This window comes from Podarcis melisellensis (genome assembly GCF_964234715.1).
Source record: "Podarcis melisellensis genome assembly, chromosome: 1".
NCBI classification, from domain to species: domain Eukaryota; kingdom Metazoa; phylum Chordata; class Lepidosauria; order Squamata; family Lacertidae; genus Podarcis; species Podarcis melisellensis.
Genome location: NC_138528.1, coordinates 34,123,793 through 34,148,957, shown reverse-complemented (window position 1 = coordinate 34,148,957; position 25,165 = coordinate 34,123,793). Strand labels below are relative to the sequence as shown.

The following is a 25,165-nucleotide window of genomic DNA, read 5'->3' as shown; positions in this document are numbered from 1 at the left end:
ACATTAAGCTAAGATGGTTGTATAGGATTGAGCAGATGGACTTGTCAACATAAATGGCTAAAAGCTAAGAGGGTAGTTTTGTGTGTCTCTAAACTTTAGATCCACTCCTTAGCCTTTTCAGTATGAAGAACACAGGCTGGAAGTATATTTCACACAAACATCCAATAGCTTGGTCAAAGGTTCCCCAACTGTGTTGTAACTTAAGCAGTCTTGAGCTAGGGAGCACAACTCTTTCCTGTGGTTCTCTCTCTCTCTCTCTCTCTCTCTCTCTCTCTCTCTCTCTCTCTCTCTCCCATCCCTTGAACAACTGGCTTCCTTAGCTGCTTTTATTTTTATATTACTGTCTTTTTTCTTTTGCTGGGAATAAAGACAACCTGTAAATAGATTTCTGCTCAGCTCACAGATGCACAGCCCCCTAATGCCCCATGGTAACAACAGTTGTGGCATATCTTGATGAAATTTCAAACACGACCACACTTATTCACAAAGAAAGTCCATAAAGACGACTTCTCTCTTGAATATTCCGTGTTCTCACTTGTGATCAGCATGAAGATAACTGTAGTTATAGGGCTGTTTTGCAGTAGCCAGTGATGACCCTTTATTTAACCCTGCTTGACAAAGTTCAATTCTGTTACTTTGGATCCATGACACAAGCACTATGTTCTCAAGCCAGCATGAGCATCATGGTTTATGATTCTGGTTTGCTCACCAACCATAGTTTACTGACCAGAGCTCCTCAAGTAGCAGGGAGCTCTGGTTTAAAAGTGGAAGCAAGTGCAGTGGTACCCCGCAAGACGAACGCCTCGCGAGACGAAAAACTCACAAAACGAAAGGTTTTTTCGTTTTCGAGTTGCCTCGCAAGACGAATTTCCCTATGGGCTTGCTTCGCAAAACGAAGCTTGCCCCGGGGACAGCGGGTCTTCTCTTTTGAAGCAAGGGGCGGCGGGGAGATCGCTTCTCCCCACCGCCCCTTGCTTCAAAAGAGGTCCGGGGGCAGCTCTTCCCGCTGCCCCCGGACCTCTTTTGAAGCAAGCGGCTGCGGGGAGATCGCTTCTCTCCGCAGCCGCTTGCTTCAAAAGAGATCCCGGACCTCTTTTGAAGCAAGCGGCTGCGGGGAGATCGCGTCTCTCCGCAGCCGCTTGCTTCAAAAGAGATCCCGGACACCTGCCCCAGCCGCTGGGCTTCGTAGCGCTGCTGCGAAGCCGGGCGGGGGGCGGGAACACCTGCCCCAGCCACCCCGCTTCGGAACGCTGCTCCGAAGCGGGGTGGGGGGGCGGGAACACCTGCCCCAGCCGCCGGGCTTCGTAGCGCTGCTGCGAAGCCGGGCGGGGGGGCGGGAACACCTGCCCCAGCCACCCCGCTTCGGAACGCTGCTCCGAAGCGGGGTGGGGGGGCGGGAACACCTGCCCCAGCCGCCGGGCTTCGTAGCGCTGCTGCGAAGCCGGGCGGGGGGGCGGGAACACCTGCCCCAGCCACCCCGCTTCGGAACGCTGCTGCGAAGCAGGGTGGGGGGGGCAGGAACACCTGCCCCAGCCACCCCGCTTCGGAACGCTGCTCCGAAGCGGGGTGGGGGGGCGGGAACACCTGCCCCAGCCGCCGGGCTTCGTAGCGCTGCTGCGAAGCCGGGCGGGGGGGCGGGAACACCTGCCCCAGCCACCCCGCTTCGGAACGCTGCTCCGAAGCGGGGTGGGGGGGCGGGAACACCTGCCCCAGCCGCCGGGCTTCGTAGCGCTGCTGCGAAGCCGGGCGGGGGGCGGGAACACCTGCCCCAGCCACCCCGCTTCGGAACGCTGCTGCGAAGCAGGGTGGGGGGGGCAGGAACACCTTCTGAAGGCGGGCGGGGGGCGAAAGTCTTTGTCCCCCCTGCCTGCCTTCCCAGGGGCTTTTAAATCGCCCCGGACAGCGGAGAAGTCCTCCGCTGTCCCAGGTTTTTTAAAATGCTGGGGGTGGGAAGAAAAGCCCTTGTCCCCGCCCCCCAGCCTTCAGAAGAGGTCCCCGGACCTGGTCTGAAGGCGGTTTCCCTAGGAACGCATTAATGGATTTTCAATGCATTCCTATGGGAAACCGTGCATCGCAAGACGAAAAAACCGCAAGACGAAGAGACTTGCGGAACGAATTAATTTCGTCTTGCGAGGCACCACTGTGCTTCCACTCTTCTCTCCATAGCCACATTGAGTAGGAGGAAAATGGGGTGTGAAAGCCAAAGGCTTGTGCACATAATTCTAAAACATTGTTTAGTGTTACATCTGAACTGGGTTGCAGGGATAGCCTATAACATTTCTCACATGTTGACCAGATGGTGGGGGAATGCTCTTTCTTTCTTTCTTTCTTTCTTTCTTTCTCTCTCTCTCTCTCTCTCTCTCTCTCTCTCTCTCTCTTTCTCTCTCTCTCTCTCTCTCTTTCTCTCACAAGTGAGGTAGGAAGATACTTTTTCTTTTCCTTTTTGGGGGAAATGCCACTCTGTATGTCAAACGTTAGCATGCTACATGCAGTATTGAAGTTGTCAGATATGTGTGAACCATTTCCAGGGATCAAAAACACAGTTCTATCCCGTTAAGAACTCTGATCTCTTGTGTCAAAAAGGTGTTTATGATTTTTTAAATCAAAAAGTGATGGGCTGTGATTTCTCATTACCAGGTCAAATGCTCACTTCACTGAACACATTTCAGGTTTTTTTGTTTTGTTTTACTTGCTTCATCTACAGCAGTAGTTTAGGAGCAAGGAAAAAAAGATTAAGAAAATAACGGTAAAAGAAATAGTTTCAGAGGACGATTTTTTGACCTTATCTGTTGCAGATATTGATGTGCTTTTATTATTGTTGCTAAAAGGCAGTCTGGGCTTTTACTGTGGTTTTGTTGTTGTTGTCAGAGAAGGTATGTTATTTTCAGCTACTTATTTTTGTAATTAGAATATCTTGTCTTCCTCACCCATCTTAAAATGTGTTTGTGTTATTGAAGGGCATATTATAAATATTTTACATATTTATATATTTTTCTATTATGTAAATTGACAGAAGCTATCGCAAAGGTGAAGGAGACTTAAGAATAAAGTTGTGAAAGATTTTGCTTTGTGTACCAAACATTCAGCGAGCTAATCCTAGAAAGGGCATATTTCTTTAAAGTTCTGAGAGTCAACAAGAAGTACAAACTACCAGGAAGTCCTGCTTGGATGGCCCCCATTCATTTCAATGGCATTCACATAGGAAAATATTCTGAAGACATGGAGAACATGGATACTACTCAATATGCTTCTTTTTATCAGATTTATTGTCTGTCCTGCACCTTAAGGTTCCACAGTGGGTAACAGCAATATAGGTACACAATTTAAAATCTGACAGAAGAGATTAATTAAGAAATCAGCAGAACTTTAAAAAAAAAAATCAACACAGTTTAAATCAGAAAATAGAGGTAGGTATTAAACTACATCTTCAGCTGTCAAAGGCCAAGTAAAGAGTTGTCTCTGCAGCACCCAAAGGAAGTTGCACAATGAAGATATTAAACACACCTCTCTGGGGAAAGAATTTAGGAGCAGCTACAGAAAACCCATGCAGTCCGATATCCTGTTCTCACAATGGCCAACCAGATGCCTAAGGAAAGCCTGCAAGCAGGGCATGAACTGATATTCAGAAACATACAACCTACAATACTGTAAGCAGTACACAGCCGTCATGGCAAATAGCCACTGAGAGCCTAAACTTCCTTGAATTTGCCTGAATGTCTTTTAAAACTATCCAAGGGGTGGTCAGTTCTGCATCTCGTAGAAACAAATTCTGTAGTGAAACTCCATGCTGTGTGAAGAAGTCCACGTTCAGCATCACCAGAAGACCCCAAGTTTAATATTATGAGAGCGAGAAACTTCCCACTGTACATTTTCTTCATGTGATATAGTTATATGCACCTATATCATGTACCTTCCATTACTTGCTCCTCTTCTAAACTAAAAAGCCCCAAATGCTGTTATGTTTTGTCATCAGTGAGAGCCAGTGTGGTGTAGTGGTTAAGAGCAGTGGACTCGTAATCTGGGGAACCGGATTTGCGTCTCCGCTCCTCCACATGCAGCTGCTGGGTGACCTTGGGCCAGTCACACTTCTCTGAAGTCTCTCAGCCCCACTCACCTCACAGAGTGTTTGTTGTGGGGGAGGAAGGGAAAGGAGAATGTTAGCTGCTTTGAGACTCCTGAAGGGGAGTGAAAGGCGAGATATCAAATCCAAAATCATCATCATCATCTTCTTCTTCTTCTTCTTCTGGGAGGTATGCTAACACCTAGCAAAGCTGCCCTAAGAGTGCTCATTTGCATTTATAATGTGGGTTTTAATGTGGCTGTGCGTAGCTGAATATCCTAATAGTGAGCTTGATTTTGAAATAGCATGTTCCTTGCTATTTTTTTCTGCTGCCGTTTGCACTGGAATGTTATCGATGCTTATAGTGGTGATGATGGTGAACTCTACTGGGTGTCTGCACTGCTGTCTGTTGGCAGGAGGAAATTGGCTTTTGGTGCTCCCATCTTTTAGGTGACATTGATAAGGCCAAGGCCGGCTGCTGCTATCTGTGCCAGGAATGCTAAGCAAGAAGTCATTCACCGACCTTGTTCTATTTCCCCCTGCTCTGATGGAAGCCAAAGGTGTCACCTTTGTGGGCAGCACAGAACAGCGCCCACTTCTCATTTGCACATCACTCAGACTCCATTTCCTCTTAGCCAGAAAAGCCACTACCGAGACCTGTAACAGCATTTGCAGTTCCGTCCAAGTACAGATCTTGTGAAATTGTCACCTGACAAGTGGCATTTCATCTCTTGGGCAGGTTTCTTAGTCTAACAAGAAATGTGGTGCCACTACATAGGGGGGGAAAATGGCAGCTCCGTGTCAAATAAGTAGCAAGGTACCAATTCAGACGGTGGCTTTTTCAAGAACGCAGGAAAGGATGCGAAAGAGTGGGGAATGGTTTTCTCATTCTCTCCCTCTCTTCCTCCAGAAGTCTGTCAGCTGTAGCAACTATGTTATTTTCAATTAGACTTAAACCATGTCTGTGTATACAAAAGACAGGTGTCACTGCATGAGTTGCTGTGAACTGCTTTTTGTTAAGCTAGCGAAGCTCTAATGTTTCTTCGTGGGCCCATATCCCTGCTCTGCTCCACCTTCCACTGTAAAACAAGAATGCTTGAATTGTTCATAGGAAATGCAAAAAACAAAAACAAAACAAAAACACACACCACAAACAATCACCAATCCTGGTTCTATATATATATTAATCAATGTTTTGCAAAAAATATAGCTAAGAACATCCTGCAAGCAGGATTCGAGCACAACAGTACTCTGTGTGTCTCCATATTTTTTAAATAATATTTGCCATCCCAATTGCTGTTTTAACATCCATGCATCTCACCTGCTATTGCAGCTACATATTGCAGCCTTGCCCAACTTTCTGCCATCCAGATATTTGGGAATTCTGCCCTCATCATCCCTGACCATTATCCATGCTGAGTGGAGCTAAGTGGAGTTATATTCCAAAATATCTGGAGGCCACCAGGCTGAGCAAGGCTGATTCCCTTTTTCTTTTTTGCAACAAATGATTTGCATCTTCTGGACTAATAGTGTAGTCTCCAGTATTATTACCTGTACCTGGATTACATGAGGTAATGTTGATCAGTCTTGGTCCTCTTAGCTCAGTGATTCCCAGATGGCTTGCTGCCTCTGGCTAGTGTCCTGTGAGGGGAGGTGACGTGGGCATTTGAAAATAAAGCGACCATGATGGCTGCAAACACTGTGCTAAGCCCCAGACAGCAGGGAGAAATCATGCAGTCTTGCCAATCAAGATTTTGCACCTCTGCTTTCTCCATGCCATTTCCTTAGCCACATTTGTTTAAAACCTGTTTAAATTACATCATGTTGCTTCCTTGGAGACTTTTTGTTTGTGATATAAATATCTCATTGTCTTGTGCTGAGCTCAAGTGCCATAACTTTAAATATGTCTTTGGCAGCCCTGGGGGGTGGGCAGCCAGGTACACTTGCCCCAGGCCTCAGAGGGCTAATCTGGCCAAGGGAACCCACCAGGGACCAGCTGCGTTTTTGTTTGAGTTTATAACTTTATTCTAACAAGATTCCCACCCTGGGCCTCGGACAAGCTCTGCACGGGCCTAGTGAGTAGGACTAAAATTAGCCCTAAATTTGAGGGAAAGGTAATTAATACATAGCCTTCTTAAAGACGAACACTGCTGAGAAACAGAGACCTACAACTGCTAGACCTGCATGAAATACAGTGGTACCTCAGTTTACGAACATAATCTATTCCGGAAGGCCGTTCTTAAACCAAAGCCATTCTTAAACTGAGGTGTGCTTTCCCTAATGAGGCCTCCCGCCACTGGTACCCTTCCACCATTCGGCTTCTGTTCTTAGACCGAGGTAGAGTTCTCAAACCAAGACACTATTTCCGGTTTTGTGGAGGTTGTAGGCCAAATTGTTCTTAAACCGAGGTACCACTGTATGTTGCATTTTTCTGGGAGTTTTGTTTTGTTTTTTGTTTTGTTTTGTTTTGCCCAGTCATGCTCCATTTGCATTCCCAGGGTGTTGCATTCTCATTTTCTCCCTCAGTCCCAAAAACAATAGTAGAAAAGGATCTTATCATTCAATTTCCGTAATAAAAGTTGTCTCAAGAGGTTACCTAGTGAAATTCCTCCCTCTTGATATATGATTAAATACAAATTCCTTTCAACAAATATTTGCCCAGCTATTTTAATACCTTGTAAAAACATGTAGCTGCTGAGAGTACAACCTGGGTAGGGAAACTGAAGTCTTCAGGGCCTACTTAGGCCTGCCAGGGGTCACACTGTGGCCTACAAGGCCGTTTCGCCCATGGACGTACCCACCTGTCTAACCCCTGATGTCAGATTACTAAAATGTACTCCAAATGACATGAATGGTAGGGTAGGTACAGCCATGGCTGCTAAGCAACAATGCAGAGTAATCCTAATTGTTCTTCTGCCAGCAGGACTTGCATTGGGCACCGGTCCTAGGGTATGTTGCAACGATTTGAAATACAACATTTTTATTTTTTTAAAAAGAAGCTTGTAGTTACAAAGAATACAATCGCAATCCACTCAGGAGCTCCAAGTCAGAGTTCCTGAGAGCAGCCAATTTCTGCCATAAGCTGGTGCTGCTTTCCTCACTGAATTCAGCAAGCTCCACTTTCAACCAGGAAAACAATATAAAATTATTTTGCTTTTGTGACTGGAAAGGTAAAAAAATTGGGAGTGTGTTGAATGCACTCATGATTCAAAGTGGGATCACCTGGCGTAATTGACACAGCTGTTTTCTTGCAGCTCCAGGCTGCGTATGGATAACATCACAATATAGTTTAGTCAGTAGGCAACATGAGAACGGGCCTTCTCTGCAGTGGCTCCCTGTCTGTGGAATGCTCTCCCCAGGGAAGTTTGCTTGGGACCTTCATTATACACCTTTAGGTGGCAGGCAAAAACATTCCTTTTTAACCAGGCCTTTGGTTGATCTGATTGATATCTTATCCCTTTTGAAAATGTGGCTCTTTGGGAGGAGTGTTACTGGGTTGTTGTTTTTATTTTTATCTTTATGTTTATCTTTTCTGTGAACTGCCCTGAGACCTCCGGGTATAGGGCGGTATATAAATTCAATAAATCATCATCATCATCACCACCACCACCATCATCATAGGTGGCCTGAACAGCGGACTTACCGGTAGCTACGTTAGTAAAGAAAATGTGTTTTATATGTGTAATAACACTGTGACACCAGATGGCGCTGTGGAGTTCTACTTTTCTCCAACGTTATTTCCCACTATGACGTTTACAATGCGTTTTCCTGAAACACTTTTTTGATGTGTCTAGATCCAGCCTTAGCTATATCGTGATGGAGTTTCCTATTGTAGTTTAAGAGAGACAACATCATACGATGGCCCACCAGTCTGGGGGTGTAGCCTTATTGGAGTTCACCGATTGGGTCTGCGTTGCTCCGGGACAGGAGGAAGGAAGTCAAAATGACACCGAGGTTGTTTCAAAGAAAGAGTTTATTCTGCTCTCCGGATAGCAGAAGGCACTTGCGTGGTGAGTCCACAGCAAGTACAAAGAAATGACAGGTTTCATGCAGTTTATATATCTTCCAGGCACCCTCTCACTCCTCCCCTAGGAGCCCAACCACGTCGGCGTACGTACACAGGTTGACATCACATATGTTCCTGCTCTGGTACTCTCAACCCTAAAGGGATCTTCCTTCCTGTACTTCTGACCATAAAAGGATATTCCTGTTCCTACTCCTATCTTGGAGCAAGAGGTCACTACTTCCGAGAACATGCTCTGGCGTTAGTCCCAGACTTGGGTCTCTGCATCATTTGTGTTCAGAACATAAGATATGTCTGTGTCTGTTCTACTGGTAGAGTCAAGGCCAGTCTTGCCATCAAACTGATAAGGGAGAGAGCTGTGTTCTTGTTTTGCATTTGCTCAACGGCTGAAGTTTATGCATTTTAGCTAAGGAGAAATGGGGATTTTGGTGCAGTTTAAAAGCTGCCTGCACAGTCAGTTTTGGGGTTTGGGAAACCCATTCCTTCATTCCCTACTCTTCTTTTGGACAGCCTTTCGGCTCGTCCCAAGGTACTGGCTGGTATTCTCATGTCAGTGCTGTAATCTGGGGCCGAATCATTCGTAACATCATTTTATGCATCATATTTTGCAGGCATTGCGTTAAGCAGGGTATACAGGAGCAGAAAAGAAGCAATATTAGTCTATTAACATCATTACAAGTCCTCTAAGCCACCCAAGGTTTGGAAGCCACTCAGTCAACCCAGGCATGTTCCATCCGTTCCAGGTTGGGACAGGTACATGGGCCACTTTCTCTCTTTCTGTGGCCAGGTGTCGAATAGCTACACCATGGTCAGAAGTGTTAAAACCACAGGCTCCTTCTGTCAAATTTAATGCAGCCCAAAATCTGGCGGAACCCAAAATCGGGGCCATAACTGAGGACTCATTCCAAGGCACAGGGAGGAGGGGTACTCCTCCCAAAGCATCTGTAGGTCACAGAGTGCGAGAGGTCCCGGGTGCAGACCATGCAATTGGTTTGGTTTTGCAGAATAGGCTTCCATTTCTGCGTGTTGCGGGCACCCCATTCTCTCGTTAACCTCTGGGTTACCTTAAGTGGTGTGGGTGCGGCGATGGCCAGAAATCAGAAGACTACCATCCCGGCTAAAACCATGTCCCCCCACAGCCCTACTTGCATCATTTGGGCACAGGGATATATCTATTTCCTAATACCTTCTTCTTCTTCTAATAAGGAGGGTACCTCCCACAAAGCTATATACAAAGCTACATATTCAAAGGGAAAGAAAAGAAAATGTCCTCTTTTAGTTCATGCTGGATTCTTCTCTTGCTGTGTGTAGAGATGCCAGCTTCCAGCAGGGTGGTTGTCTGGTGGGTGGGGCTGAGCCGATGCAGTGAGAAGCGTGAGGCGATGTCTGTAGGGCACTGAGTCGAAGGGGTTGGTGTAGATCAATCGTAGCAGTCCAATCTCATACTGCCTGGGGTTTGCTTCATCCTTCAAATCAGGCCTGCTGTAATATATGCAGTCAGGTGTTGGAGGCCCATCCTCTCCTATAGGTAACCAGGTTAAGAGTCTCAGTAATTCGCAGCTGCAACCGTGGGTGCATGGGCAATATAAGTCAGCTGCTAGGCGCTTCATCATCTCTGCTTGGGATAGAAAAATAAGTTCCTTTCATGTCCACCAATGCTGGCACAGCATGAGGAGTGACGCACGTAGTTTGTTGTCCAAAGGTGAACCTGTCAGTTCTCTTTTAGTCAGTGGCAGCCGCCACTACTGCTCACATGCAGGGAGGCAAACCTTGTTCCGTAGTGGTTAATTTTTCAGACAAATAGGCTATGGGTTGGTCATCAACAGGGTCTAACAATTACCTTGATAAAATTACCTGGATAAAAACATATTTTGCCATGTGCAAATGGCTTTAGATACCTACTAGGTCCACAAATCACCATATAGCATATATTCAACACACACAAAAAACGACAATTTGAGCCCAACAAAGGACTGCTGGACATCCAAAGGGCCCCATTACCTCATTAATGCCTTCTGTTTCTTCAGCCAATTCCCATCCCTGTACTCTGCTGCCCTCAGGACCAATGGCGCTACGCCCACTTTATCGCTATATGATCTTATATACTGAAACACCCTTTTGTACTGTCCTTTTGTCTACTTCACCTCCTTTTCTTAAGTCCTTTCTAAATTATTCAATCCCATCATCATCATCATCATCATCATTATTTTCCCTTCTCATCCTCTCTCTCTCTCTCTCTCTCTCTCTCTCTCTCTCTCTCTCTCTCTTTTTACACAAAGATGAAGTACGTTAACAAGGTAACACACGTGATGATCTGGCATCTGAAATCATTCACACAAACAGAAAGCTTAAAAACACATTAAAAAACATGTACCAGATGCTGGCTCTCTTCCAGAGCTAAATATGATTGTAGCATACACACACACAAATTAAAAGAAGAAATTAAACCACAAAAGAATGAGATCCTCTCGGAAGGTAGCCTATTACCATGATTATCCTACCTTTTCCTTTTAAGATATGCTGCTGTTTTAAATTCTTTCTGCAGAATATTCACAGTGAAAGGGGGTTCTGTTGGGCTGCATTTGGAAGTTGATTGACCTTTTAAATAAACTGTAGGACAGTCCTTCCTAGTTTCCCCCTCTTATTATTTATTATTTATCTGCAAATAATTTAATCCTTGATATACATATTCACGTACTTAATTGGCTTGGGACAGTGGTTCAGTTAGAATTATGGTTCAGTTAGAAAAAGTTAAGTGCTACCTGCTGTATGGCTGAATTTTCTTATAAGAAAACATCTGATGACAGTCAGAAAGGGTATTCCTATTAAACAGGAGGAATAAGCAACTCATGCTGACTAAATATAAACTCATTTCTGCATCTGTATATTACACACAGAAGGAGACAGAGTGCAGCTCAACTCTTTAACACCACCTTTTTTTTTTTGGCATATCTATTTAATTCAATCCCATGTAGAGCAGATGGGGGGGGGTCGGGGGGGTTGAGATAGCAGGTACCAAGACACTGTTTTGGGGGAAAGGTTCCTGCTTTTTCCTTTTCATAATGTGAAACTAAATATCTGATCTAGAGCACTAGGAACATTTTAGAGAACACCACGTAGAAGGCTATGACAGCATACAAGCAGCCCTGATAAGAAGTGCCTGATAACTTCCATATTTGAAACCACAAAGAAAGTCACAAACCACAAACAAACAAATACAGGCAGTGGGGCCTCTTGCTTGGTGTTATTTGCTTTATGAATTAAGTCCCAGTTTCTCAATACACACTTGCTATTCACCCCAACACTCTTCCTACATGGATTCACACATTCATGAATTCAGTTGGGCCAGTGTTCACATCATCCTGTTTTACTTAGCATTTTGGTTTGAAAACCCAAGTTCCACTTTCTCTGCACTTCCTGCAAGATTGTATAGTTGAAGGAAAGGGCCTCTAATAGAGCTTTTGTTTGCTTTTGAAGCTTTAGAAATTATTAACACAAAAATATTGGCTCGGATCTACCCACTAGTCTTCTAGTGGGGGGGGGTAATTGTATCAATAAGCATTGAGGTATTTGTCTATCAACATCTTGATTCTGCTGTCACTAATGCATTTGACAACTTTGGAGGTTCAATCAACACGAAGAGCTTCAGTATCTCCTTTTCTCATATAAGATGTTTGTTTTGGAACACTTTCCCCAGCCAAATGTGAACAGGGAAATAAAAGTTATTTTGCCTAAGACCTCTTCTGGCATGTACACTTAGAAATCAAAAAGCCCCATCTCAATTTTCAATTAATAGATGTCCAAGGAGTATCTTTCATGGGAGGGACATACTAAAAAAAAAAACACAAACAACATTCCAGGTCCCTACTCTTGCTGTTAATTTATGGATGGTTAGCTGTCCAGCCAGTCAAAAAGAGGGCTGTTCCATAATATATTATATTCTTAGTTCTTAATTCAGAATTCTTTAAAAGCTGGTTTTACTCATGAAAACCTCAACCAAGAATCTTAGTGTGGATCACTCCACATATCCATGTAGGACTGTGACTAAGGTGTGTTGCTGGTCACACAGCCTCTAACTATTCGGCTTTTACTATATTTAGTAAATTCTCTCTGAATAAAAAGAATTTACTTTCTCAATAATAGCATATTATTGCTCATATAATTAGCTGTATTAATTACTCTCAATAATAGCATATGAATATATTAATTTCAGTGAAACTTATCAGCATAAAACACTCAATTGTCTTTACAACCCATTACCCAACCTTTCTCCTGTTCCAACATTCTCACTTCTCTACCCTCTACCTCTCACCTTTTCTACTTCCCTCTACCTTCTCCAGCCCAGACCACTACTTCACCTTCTGCATACATCTCTCTTCAAAAGAAGAGCCTTCTCCGACAGACCACTACTTCACCTTCTGCATACAATTGTTCATCCCTTTTACAAATAAAAATATTATACGCATTTCAAAAATATAAAGGTAGTGCAAAAATCAATTTTGGTTGAATTTAAATATTGCTATGCAATATTTGGTAATTTGTAATTTTCCTTAGTGTTCTCTGGCCCCATTTTAACCTGGTTTCCAGACTCCACCAAGGGCTGCATAGCGTCTTTGTTTCTGTGTTAAACACAGACACTGCAAGGGGGATGATTTACTGCTTTGTCCCCGTAACCCTCTTACTTCACTTCTCATCTATCTGAACATGGGATGGGGGAGTTAAAACCCCATCCCTTTTGACAACACTACCTTTTTCCATACATTTGTACATTTTTACTTTTGATCAACATTTAACAAGCGGTTTCTAAATCACCCAGGGTACCTTATGCAACAGAGTCAATAAGAAACAATCTTATTAACAAAAACATCTTAACATACCAGGTAGCTCAAAGCACAGTGAATTGATGACATTCAAATTCTGAAACCAGTACATGATTATATTAGTAATTGAAACCTTCCCACCTTTATCATGAAAATATAAAATTTGACCTCATTAACAACTCATGTCACTTTTAATGTTAAAGACCAAATAATCCTACCCTTTTTTAAAATACTTGTACTCTGCAAGATTCTAGGTGTTTTAAGGTCTGTTTCCCAACCCCCTAAGACGCAGCACAGTAGATGTGGCAGAATTGAGAACCCCTTCATGCAGGGTTCTATTCCTGCCTCTGCAGAGCACATACCCTTTTTTCCCCCGGACCCCACGTGTTGGCAATACAATACAAGCCAACTGGACGCACCTATGCTGGTCACTGCCAGAATACAAAAAGGAGCTTACAAGGGTTTTCAACAGTAGCTTGACATTTCCAATTGTCCCCAAAATAAAACACTGTGTGGGTTGGTTTCCTTTTTTTTTCTCTCTCTTCCTTAAACCCTGGGACACTTCACCACCTAACGTTGTTTCTCACTCAGTCACCTTTCTCCGCGTCCTGTTAGTGGCCTAGACGGACTCATGTTGCTAAGAACCGCACCTTACAAGGACCACACTTCGCTTCGTCAGCGGCTCTGAGCCTCAACGTCTCATCCACTCAAAACATTCACTGGAGTGTCCCCATACACAAATAAATACACATACATACAAACCCCATACACATACAAACCCCATGCACCTCCCCAATCCCCTTTACCCACAAACTTCCCAAGACCGGTGGCACTTTACTGCTCTTCTACCGGCAAACCAGCGGCACACTACTGCTCTCTACTGGCTAAACCCAGCGGCACTTTACTGCTCCTACTGGGCGGGGCTGATCAAACCCCTGACTCCCACAAAACAAGCTGTGGAGCCTACCTTTCCCTTCCCTTGGGCACCCTTTTCCCCGTGCAGCTGCTGTCTTTCTTCCGTCTCTGCTGCGTCTCCACTCAGGTACGGGGTGGGGGGCTCCCCCTAGAAAATGTAGGGTGCGCGCTTGGAGCCACCAACGCCGACCGAGCTGTTCGCTGAGCAGTGACGCCCCGGTCCTTCGTCCTTGTCCTCAGAGAACGCGGGTTCCAGGCCAATGCACCAAGAAATGTAGCCTTATTGGAGTTCACCGATTGGGTCTGCGTTGCTCCGGGACAGGAGGAAGGAAGTCAAAATGACACCGAGGTTGTTTCAAAGAAAGAGTTTATTCTGCTCTCCGGATAGCAGAAGGCACTTGCGTGGTGAGTCCACAGCAAGTACAAAGAAATGACAGGTTTCATGCAGTTTATATATCTTCCAGGCACCCTCTCACTCCTCCCCTAGGAGCCCAACCACGTCGGCGTACGTACACAGGTTGACATCACATATGTTCCTGCTCTGGTACTCTCAACCCTAAAGGGATCTTCCTTCCTGTACTTCTGACCATAAAAGGATATTCCTGTTCCTACTCCTATCTTGGAGCAAGAGGTCACTACTTCCGAGAACATGCTCTGGCGTTAGTCCCAGACTTGGGTCTCTGCATCATTTGTGTTCAGAACATAATATATGTCTGTGTCTGTTCTACTGGTAGAGTCAAGGCCAGTCTTGCCATCAAACTGATAAGGGAGAGAGCTGTGTTCTTGTTTTGCATTTGCTCAACGGCTGAAGTTTATGCATTTTAGCTAAGGAGAAATGGGGATTTTGGTGCAGTTTAAAGGCTGCCTGCACAGTCAGTTTTGGGGTTTGGGAAACCCATTCCTTCAGGGGCAAATTGGCGCTGCTGCTCTTGTGCTCATCTGCAGCTACCTTTCGTATCTTTGATATCAGGAGACTATACCCTTCACTTTCTCTTGCCTTTTCCAAGTTTGGAATACAGAAAAAAAATCTATAACATATTACTGATACAAAGGCTGTAGAGGTTTAAGGTAGAATCACAGAGTTGCAAGGGACCCTGGCGATCGTCCAGTCCTTGCATTATAAGCACCATGCTCTAATCATTGGAAGTATCCAAGTTTCCACTTTAGCAAAAGGGAAAGAAAGAAAGAAAGAAAGAAAGAAAGAAAGAAAGAAAGAAAGAAAGAAAGAAAGAAAGAAAGAAAGAAAGAAAGAAAGAAGTACAGGAGCCAGCTCACAGCTCAGGTGCCTGGACTCCACACTTTAGCTACTTATATACATATTACAGTCAAGCATTGGGTTGTCAACATCCATCTATGCAGTGTAGGCATATCAGCAGGGCTAGAGAGAGAAAAGGGGGTACTGTACTTAAAAGAGACAAAAAGCCCTGCAGCCCCAACAACTTCAAAATGAACCAGACGCCATTGGTTTATAACAGCCACAAGAATCTGGAAATAGTTTTGTTCAGAAACCTGACAAGATTTGCTGGTAGTGACAACTGATTTGACAATGAACAGTGATTTAGGTCTGCCTGTAATAAGTGAATTAATCTGAGTTAAAACATAGTGATCTGTCATGTTTAGAGATACCTCAACAGCTGGCTGACTTGTCCTCTGTCAGGCTAGTTTGTCCTGTGCAAATTTTCTGTCAAGAAAGGAAAAGAACTGTTGAGAGAAAATTACATGGCAGTTTTAGAGCTAGTGATGAATTTTTTTCCTACCAACATACCAGCTGTGCCAGCAACACTGGTTTTCGTGGTATTAATCAAATATCTCGCTTGCAGCACCTTCACTTTCCCAAAGGCTAAAAGATGAATCTGTCAAAAATTTCACTGGGATTTGCCAACAGCTTTTCTGAGCTCAAATACTAGTGTGTGCACTTCAGATGTTCAAATAAGGCTTTTAGGGATGAGGCTCTGGAAATTAAAAGTTGTATTGAGTAATTTTCTTTTATACTTAACCAGGTTTCAAAACCATCACTGCAGTGAGCAATGATGAACTTAAGGAGTCTGGGAAAAGGCCAAACACTCAGGCTTTATTAATGTATTCCATTTAATGACTCATATCTAGGTATTTATTTTTAGACATAGTTTTGCAATTAGTAAAGTACAAGAACAACTGAAGGCCATTAAAGAATCCTACCTCTTTGTCAACCTTTACAGAATCAGAGAATGGTAAATCATTTAAGAATGCACACAATTTTGTGTATTAGAACATATTAATGACTCGGATGCATTTCTCTGAAAAAAAATATTTAAAAGCGTAGCCCTCCACACTCTATAAATTCAAAGCAGATTATGTCAAGTTCAGTTCCATTGAGTAGAAAACATTATATCTTATCCCCCTCTACCCCACATGGGTAAAATACCACATTGAGGTTCTTGTTGAAGGGGGAGGGTTTCAAATTGTAAATTTCTCCTTGCCGAACAAACAAATTGCTTTAACAGTGTTGGAGAAGAGGAGGTGGTCCTTGAAAAACAGTCGTCCCCAGTCACCAAGCAGGAAATCAATACTGCTCAAACTCACAATATGAGATATCTGCTCAATAATCATTAGCGGTACATCTGCATCTACAGGTGCTGGACTTATTTATATATTTTATATATGCATATATTGCTTGTGAAGCACCCTAACAAGAGGCCTCAAGTGAAGCTATATAGTAAACAGAAAAGCCACACTGAGAAAACAAGGCCGCTGAAAGTCATGTACAAGTGGTACTGATGTACTGGGCCCCAAACCAGCAGGGACTCCCAAATTTCAAGCTTTATTTATTTTCAAAAAGCATTTCTCTCTCCTAGAAAGGAAAATAAAATAAAATAAAGCAAAATGGGCAGGCAAGCTTCTAAGTGATTTCTGTGATATGAGCAAGCCTGCCTACTCCCACCTTTCACTGTTTTTAGCCAATGAGCAAAGTCAGAGCTTTGATTGATGAGGGAGTTCTTTGGACACCAGGAAGCAGGAATACCTGGGGTCCTACAGAGCTGTAGTTCACAGTATTTACTAGGCTAACATCACTTGATGGCAGACCTATAGAATGACTACTTATGAAATTTGAATTTTTTGCATGTTTTAGAGGTGTTACTGCAGGAGAGCGGGGCTTTGCCGCTTTAACTGCAGTGGGACAGACAGCAGCTAATTAGGGCAAGACTTTTAAAGCGTGAAAATGCCTCTTGACATTTTATCTGTCAGACATATTATTGCTTGTGTGTTGCCCTGATTTATTTTTGGACTCTTCACCCCCATCTGCAAAAGAGGACTCAAATTTGCAAATTGCATTTAACTATGGGCCTCCTTTTGCACATGTACCAGAGGGCTCAATCCACATACTGTGAGCTGGACCCAGAAAATCCTGCACACCTGGTTCTCACTATCTCTTTCTCCCTAACCACCCACCACAGGGCAATGTTGTTCTTGAGTAGCCCTGTGATGGCAGTTGGAGAAGGGAGAGGCCACTTCAGCCAGAACACTTGGAACTATATGGTGGGCATGGTGATAAAAGTTTGCAACAGCCAAATAATTTAGCTTTCAGTTTGGTATGATAATTACAGTTATTCTTGGTTTTGTGCTCCTTCCAGGAGTTTCTTCAATACCAGGTTAAGATCCAGCTCATGGGTGGCTTTTGCAATTAGCATAAAATCTGTTGAAGGTTTTATTCTTCATTGTGCATACACTGTTAAAGCTTCAATGATACTTGATCATTGTTTGATATTTTCCCAGTCAGTTCAACTCAGTGGGGATATCAGTTGTAGATGCCGTGATGGTACGGAGGTGCTTACCTCACCTCCTGGCAGGTTGCTCACTGCTGCTTACCCAGAGAGAGAGAGGGACAAGGCAGTAGCAATGTTGGTGCACTGCAAACACACCAGCAGAGCCAATCCAGCACTCCTGCAGGTGCGTCTGCACCATGCCACCCTCCCCACCACCTCACCCCTTCCACTTCCAGTAAGTAGCAGCAACTCACCTGCTATGAAGTTAGATAAGCACCTCTGCCCCACCATGCTATCCATGAATGGTGGGGATTACTTTGGAGTTTAGATGTATGTGATTGCATTGCCCAGTTGTTGTTTTTTACATAGCAGATGTCCTCCCCTACTGCACTCCTACATGGAGGCTAGGTTAAATCATACCTTAAATGACGAACTAATGCTGATGACTTCTAGAGGAGTAGTTGTGTTTGTCTTTAGAAGCAAAAACAACCAAGAGTCTTGAGGCACCTTAAATACTAACTAATTTATCATGGCCTAAGATTTCACAGCTGAAGTGGTCTTGTGGTCCATAAAAGCTTATGCCAGAATAAATTTGTTAGTTTTTAAGGTCCCACAAGACTCTTGCTGTTTTGTCCTAATAGTAACTGTCAATAAATTTAGGGCCTTTCTGCATTTACCGTTTACAGTTGCTGTCAGATCCGTGGTTTTCGAGAGTGAAGTTGCAGCTGATTGTTTGCACCTTTGCTAACATGTAGCTATTAATAGAGAATGGGTGCAGGGTTTTCCCCTACACATTTCCACAGATTCTGGGTGGGTTGTGCCTGAATTGAGAAAAAAAAATCCATGGCTGTAGTCACACACCCAACATACCCACAGGTTCCTCCAGCTAGTAAATGTCCAAGTTGTGAGCATGCGCTTGGGGATAGCCCTTTTGTGGCTTTTGAAAATTTATTTATTTAATGCCTAATACTCCAGAATACCATGGCGAACCTGGTTATTGTGCTAAAATTTTGTCTGCAGCGCGGGTGGCGCTGTGGGTTAAACCACAGAGCCTAGGGCTTGCCGATTGGAAGGTCGGCAGATTGAATACCCGTGACGGGGTGAGCTCCCGTTGCTCGGTCCCTGCACCTGCCAACCTAGCAGTTCGAAAGCATGTCAAAGTGCAAGTAGATAAATAGGTACCGCTCCGGCGGGAAGGTAAACAGCGTTTCCATGCGCTGCTCTGGTTCGCCAGAAGTGGCTTAGTCATGCTGGCCACATGACCGGGAAGCTGTACGCTGGCTCGGCCAATAAAGCGAGATGAGCGCTGCAACCCCAGAGTCAGTCACGACTGGACCTAATGGTCAGGGGTCCCTTTACCTTTACCTTTAATGAACTGCTGTCATGGGTCTGCAGCGAATGACTGCTTCAACTCAGTGCCATCATCTCTATCTGCCATTTCTTTCCTCTGAACTGAATGTGGAAACTGACAGCTTACACTAGATAGGCATGAAATAGACATCTCCCAAACAACGGCCATCATTCCCCACATCCTCTGCACAAAAAGTGGGTGTAAGCTTTTACACATGCCCCACCATTGGAAATATGAGGATCCATTCTGAATCTTTCACAAAAGTTGGATTTATTTGCTGCATAAGAAAAAGGGGGTTGCCTACATTATTCAAAAATACTAGCTGAATGATTGCTGACATTGTGCGGCTGCCAAAGTAATAGAAAATTAAACAACAACAACAAAAGAAACTGTCTGCATTTCCCCTCAATTTGCATAACCTTATTAGGAGAGGGATTTGTTTATTCCTAGGTATAATTAGAATAATAGGTTAGGCTTCTGTTTATTTTTTTTCAGGGTTTTCATCAACATGTAACTAGCAGGCGATGATTTGAAATATCAGAATGTAACTGGTTTATGTCTCAAAACAAAACTCTAAAATAGTTTTCATAACTATAAAAGAGAAACAGATTTCATCATTTTTCAATACTGTATGAGGTAGAACAATGAATTTATGTTATATATACAAAAATACATTTTTTAAAAAGCAAGGGCACTTGTAAGTGTGCAATGTATCTTACAATGAAAAAATTGAAGTTGGGGCATTTTAAATCATGCTGTTGTTTAACCAAAAAAGTATATTATTTTGGATGTGGTGTATTTTATAACTTGACAACTTGGAACTTTGTAAACTGGCAATTGAGAACAAGCGAAAGTATCCATTTATCTCATATATGTCTTGTTGAGGCAAAGCTGTCAGAAGAAATCTTATCATACGGAGCCCCATTTGTTTTCTGTGGTGATTTATGATAGTTTTGAAAAGGTCTTGTGATCCCATAGGCTGCCACAATTCTCTGACTTTTCTCTATCAATGGATCAGATTTTTGACATTTTTCTGAGAGCATTCAGAAAAGATTTGATAAATCAGCTTGTGGTGTTTATTTTAATTGATCTGAAGCCCATTCCTTCAAGAATTCATCAAATCTTGTGACAGGGGTTGGGTGTGCTGCAGTGAAATGAAGGAATTGGGTTGGCCATGCTCCTGTGATGATGATATAGATATTTTGTTGAAAGTTTATGCTCACAGACAAGAAGATGTCATAACTAATATAGTGTGTTGTAAATCTTTTGACACAGATTCTAATTCATAAATCTTATCCATCACATGTGATTCATGAAACAATAGACAACCTTTGATGAGAAGGTACTTTTGCATGTGCCCCAAGTTCTTTGCTCTCCCCACGGCTTTTTCACCTAAGAACAAAATAAATCACCTAAGAACAAAATACCTTTTACTGTTATGAAACAGTAAAAGGTATTTTGTTGCATACATCTTTTCTTTTATGATTTTTTTTAAAAGAAACCTCTTTAAGATGCAATTAAACAAACCATGCACTTCACTTTAGAGCAGTGAAAACATTTAGGTTATTAACTTTGGTTCTTGTTAAATGTGCTTAGTGCCAGCTAATACGTCTTCTGTACAAAAAAACACACACCCAAAACATCTCATTAAGAAGCTATTGCTCCTATCTTTAGCTTCTTCACACTCCTTTAAACAGCTTTTATCATTGAGAAAACCACTGTGGATCTTGAGCCATCATGGAATATCTGCCCTGGAGAATTATTTCACATTAATCCCTAGTTCATACATTTTAGGGACTCAAGTATACCTTTAAAACAGGGAAATGTTATACAAAGTTGAACGCATGACTGGCTGAGCTTACTTTAATAATAAAAATAAAAATAAAAATATAATAATAATAATAATAATAATAATAATAATAATAATAATAATAATATAAATTTTATTTATATCCCGCCCTCCCCAGCCTTAGCCGGGCTCAGGGCGGCTAACAACAATAAAACAGTACAAAAGGGTGGAAAAGAAGCATGAGGCAGCATGAATATCAAACTGAGGACCAGAATGAAATATACAAACTTTATACGATGTAGATTATAGAATGGTTCGCTTTAAAATCCTGAGTCAGTCCTTATTGCCACCACCACCCACCCACCCACCCACCCACAGGAAGCAAACTGCTCCCATTCTACATTGTTTCAGGGACTATTAGGACATTTTAGTTTTAAAATTAAAAAAAAAATTAAAAAATACCTAGCTCGTAGTTTCAAATTCACTTCTTTTCACCGCCCTTACTGTCAACCATAAGAAATTACGGTAAATAGACAAATTACTGGTTCGGTTCTTACTTCCAGATGTAGCAAAATATCTGTTCGATTTATGCACTTTAACCTCATAGCACTGAAGTTAATTATTTCAGTCGGTGGCTATGCTGTTTTCAAAGAGCAGAAAACCTGTTTGGGGACACTGAAATTTCGGCTCTAACCCAAAGTAAATGGTTCATATATCCTGTGCATGTCCTATAATGCTTTCTAATGCTCTAAGCTAATACTTCCCCCTGTGCTGGTGCTGTATGTGCATTTACATGTTATTTTAATACCGTGGCAATTGTAGGGTGTCACTTGATAATCTCAGTGAATGAAGCTGTTATCATCAATCACCATATTATGAATTACCAGAGATTATTGCTTCTTTCCAGCTCAGGAGAATATCTCTGAAAGGGCACCAAGCTGGGTGATGATAATTTATCATCTCCACATGTGCATTCAAAGTAGTGTACAACTAATAGAATAGAAATCAATAAAACAAGGTCATCAAAACAACAATAATAAATAAAATTATCACTAAAAGGCAATAACAGAACAATGAGGCAAGGGGGAACAACCTCTAAATGCCTGTTTAAATAAAAACATTTTAACAGCCCACCTATGGACAGAGTAAAGAAGGACAGAGTTCCACAAGGAAGGAATTTCACAATTGTAGGCTACCACAACTGAAAAGGCCATGCTTTCCATTTATATAATCATCAGAAGAGGGTCCAAAAGCAGAGGCTTTGAAGCCTATCTAATGGCTTGACCAGGTTCATAAGGATGAAATGATGGCAATCACATTGATCTGTGGCAATGTTTAAATGTGTGAATTCGCCCCTGAATCATTGCATCTTGTAGTAGCGCAAGTTCCAGTGCTCAATTTAGTTCATGGACTGCCTTTCCATAACTAACTGGAAAACAGCTCTAAACTAAATTAATTTTGGCAAAATTATTTTATTTTCAAAGAAAATTGCAATTTATTGTAACAATCTTGCCATATTTGGGGTTGAGCCTAAAGTATTTTTTGTAAAACATGTTAGCTTTAATCTGCTCCTGCACAAAGTATGCCAGCATTGCTAAATTATCCAGGTGTGGCCAACTCCCAAGAGACTGCAATCTACTCACAGAGTTAAAAACTGGCAGTGATCTACCCCCTTTTTGGGGGGTTCAGGTCAAAGTTGTTCAGCTTCTTTGGGGAGAGCCCGTGATCTACCAGTGATCTACCAAAGATGTCCAGTGATCTATTGGTAGATCACAATCTACCAGTTGGACGTGCCTGGTGGGCTTTCACAGATTAATTTGGGATTTACAAAGCACTTGTGCCACAGAATGACCCAAAATATATCTTATGTGTTTATAAAACAAATAGGAGTTCACAGGTCATCACACACCCCGTTTGATGAAAACTGACACCCTTTGTTTAGATTAGCCTTTCCCAGCCTTCGGTCCCCAGATGTTGTTGGACTACAAGCACCATCATGCGCAGCCACTTTTCCCAAAGGTCACTGTAGTCCAATAACATGCCAGAACCCAAAATTGGGGAAGGCTTGCTTAAATGACAAATTGCCAGTGAACCAGGAGTGGCAGATCAACAATTTTGATGAAACTCCTATATTTATCAGAGAAAGTTCAGCATCTGTAGGCAAGAAGTACTTATACGATCAAATGGTACTGCGTTGCAATACCCTAAATAGGAGAGCTGCAACATTAGCTAAATGATCATGATCAGGTTTCATAGAAGGTAAAATTCTAGACACTCCAACTATGTGCCATTCTAGGTGCAGAAAATCAACTAGGGATATATAAAATGTGGTGCAATCATTCACACGCCTTTCCTGATACCTGTAGGCCAACTCAAAGGGCAACAGAACCAAGCGATACTACTCGAGAGTGCCATTTTCGCTGTGTTGGTGCAATTTAACGTTTCCATATCTTCACCAACACTGTAGAATATATTCAGCAATACTATTGAAATTAAATGTCAACAGACCATGCTTGCTAGTTGAAGGAACAATTTATTATAAAGGATTTTCCCCTGAGTTACTGGATACTACACATGTATAGGACTCAAATATAACGAATCCTTAGAACTGAAACGGGTCAATCATGAGGACTTGAAAAGTAGTCAAAATCCTCCCAGTTCTAATTAATTGGCAACAAAGAGTTTCTGAGTGATTCATCTTTCATAATTCCAGACATATCATTTCAAGGCGTAAAAAGAACTCTAAACTATTAAGTTCATCTCAATTCTCTGAAAGCTTAGGGAGTATATGATCACACAAGAGTTTAATAATTATAAACAACTAAGAATGAATATAAATCAGGGAGTAAAATGTGGTGAATTTAGAATTCCTGGACCCATCAAAATAGCTTCCTGCTGTGGATATTCAGTATGCCATTTGATTGGTTTGAGAGCTGTGAAGAAAATATAAGGTGGTTGAGTGAGTTAGTACTCAGGGACTTCAGGGAGTAAAAAGATAATTGTGGATCAATTGTGCCAGACACTTTGAAGCAACATAAGACTGCCATCAGTACTTCAATTGTTTCTACAACAGAATTTGAGAGAGCATTTATTGCAATGAATAATTTGTTAACGCCTTGTTGCTTTGCTCTGTCCATTAGTTGTGTATTATTTCCCTCTTTATATTAAGCTGGTCAAATCCTTTTTCTATCTATTTAGGACTAAAGATTTGCTTTTGTTTATTTTGTTATTCATTCATTCACATTCATAACATGAGCCATCTCCCAAAGTCTTGGGACAGATAACAATAAATTAAACACCAGATCTTATTCCTTTTAAAATTTAAGAAAAGAAGAACCAACAAATGAAAAAATACGCTTAAAACTCAGTCCTCTACCAGCTTAACTTTGGCCTCCAAATACCACCCCAAATAAAAACAGTCTTACAAAATTTGAGAGATATTTCTACTCGTGCTTTGGTGAGACTCTACAGCAGAAACCTGTTTAGACTCTTTATCAGACCTGAACGTCTTGTGAAAATTATAGTTTGTGGGGTAAATTTATGGATTTCCATGAGAAGTGCATTGCAGAGCTTAAGAACAGTAGCTGAGAAAGCTTTGTTCTATCCTGTACTACTGGTGATAAGAACTCAGTGATGGGATTTGAGGCAGTCCTAAACAGGTCTAGATTTAAGTTTAAGCCCTCCAAACAGAGACACTAAATTACTATAGGGATGGGGGATAAATTTGATTCCATTCATATTTAAAAGCAAATCTACCTAATCTTCACTTTCCCAACAGTATGTACACCAAAACAAAATTTGCACTTCTCCAAATTTTGCAATACAGTTCTCCCACAAAGCAATGTGTCCAAAAAATGCATACACTGTTTATCTTAAAAATGCATATATTTGTGAAAATAACATGTAAAATGCATTATATTAGGGAAACTAGGAAAGTATATGAGAAAAAATATATGATTTGCAAAAATATGTCTACAGTGAACCCTCAACTTACATGGGGGTAACATTCCGGGAATTGTTCCTAAATCCAAAATTGTGTATAGTCAAAACACATCGGGTGCAATGGGGTGGGATTGCCAAAGTCTTTTTCCCCAGATGGATGCCCCCTTTCCACCCCCTTTTTTACTTTTATCTCTTTTTTTGCCAAGCACATAAAGCTGAATGCACATAAGTTAAATGCACATAAGTTGCAGACTTACTGCATGAGGGAGAATTGCATACAAAGATAATGTAGATCAGGAGAAATTCACATTGAAATGAATACTGGTGAATTTTCATGAGGACTTTTTAAAAACTGCAAATTGATATAGAAATCTGGAGAACTAAATTTAAGATTAAAACAATGAGAAACCAAAACAGACAGATGAATGACCCTGCAGAAACCTCAGGCTTGCATACTATCCCCTCCCTTTCTTCTTTTTATAAACATTTGTTTCTGGTTTTAAGCTGCTCTTCTCTGTGAT

At 42.1% G+C, this 25,165-nt stretch overlaps 1 protein-coding gene and 1 long non-coding RNA gene across 12 annotated transcripts in view; one reads left to right on the top strand and one right to left on the bottom strand.

Moving 5' to 3' along the window:
- Positions 1–25,165, top strand: part of NPAS3 (neuronal PAS domain protein 3) — a 636,914-nt gene that overhangs the window by 456,877 nt on the left and 154,872 nt on the right. The window lies entirely within an intron of this gene.
- LOC309357128 overlaps positions 7,827–25,165 on the bottom strand; it is a 204,974-nt gene continuing 187,635 nt past the window's right edge. Inside the window, exon 3 of the long non-coding RNA XR_014163035.1 lies at positions 7,827–7,836. This is a non-coding gene — a long non-coding RNA (uncharacterized lncRNA). The remainder of the gene's footprint in view (positions 7,837–25,165) is intronic.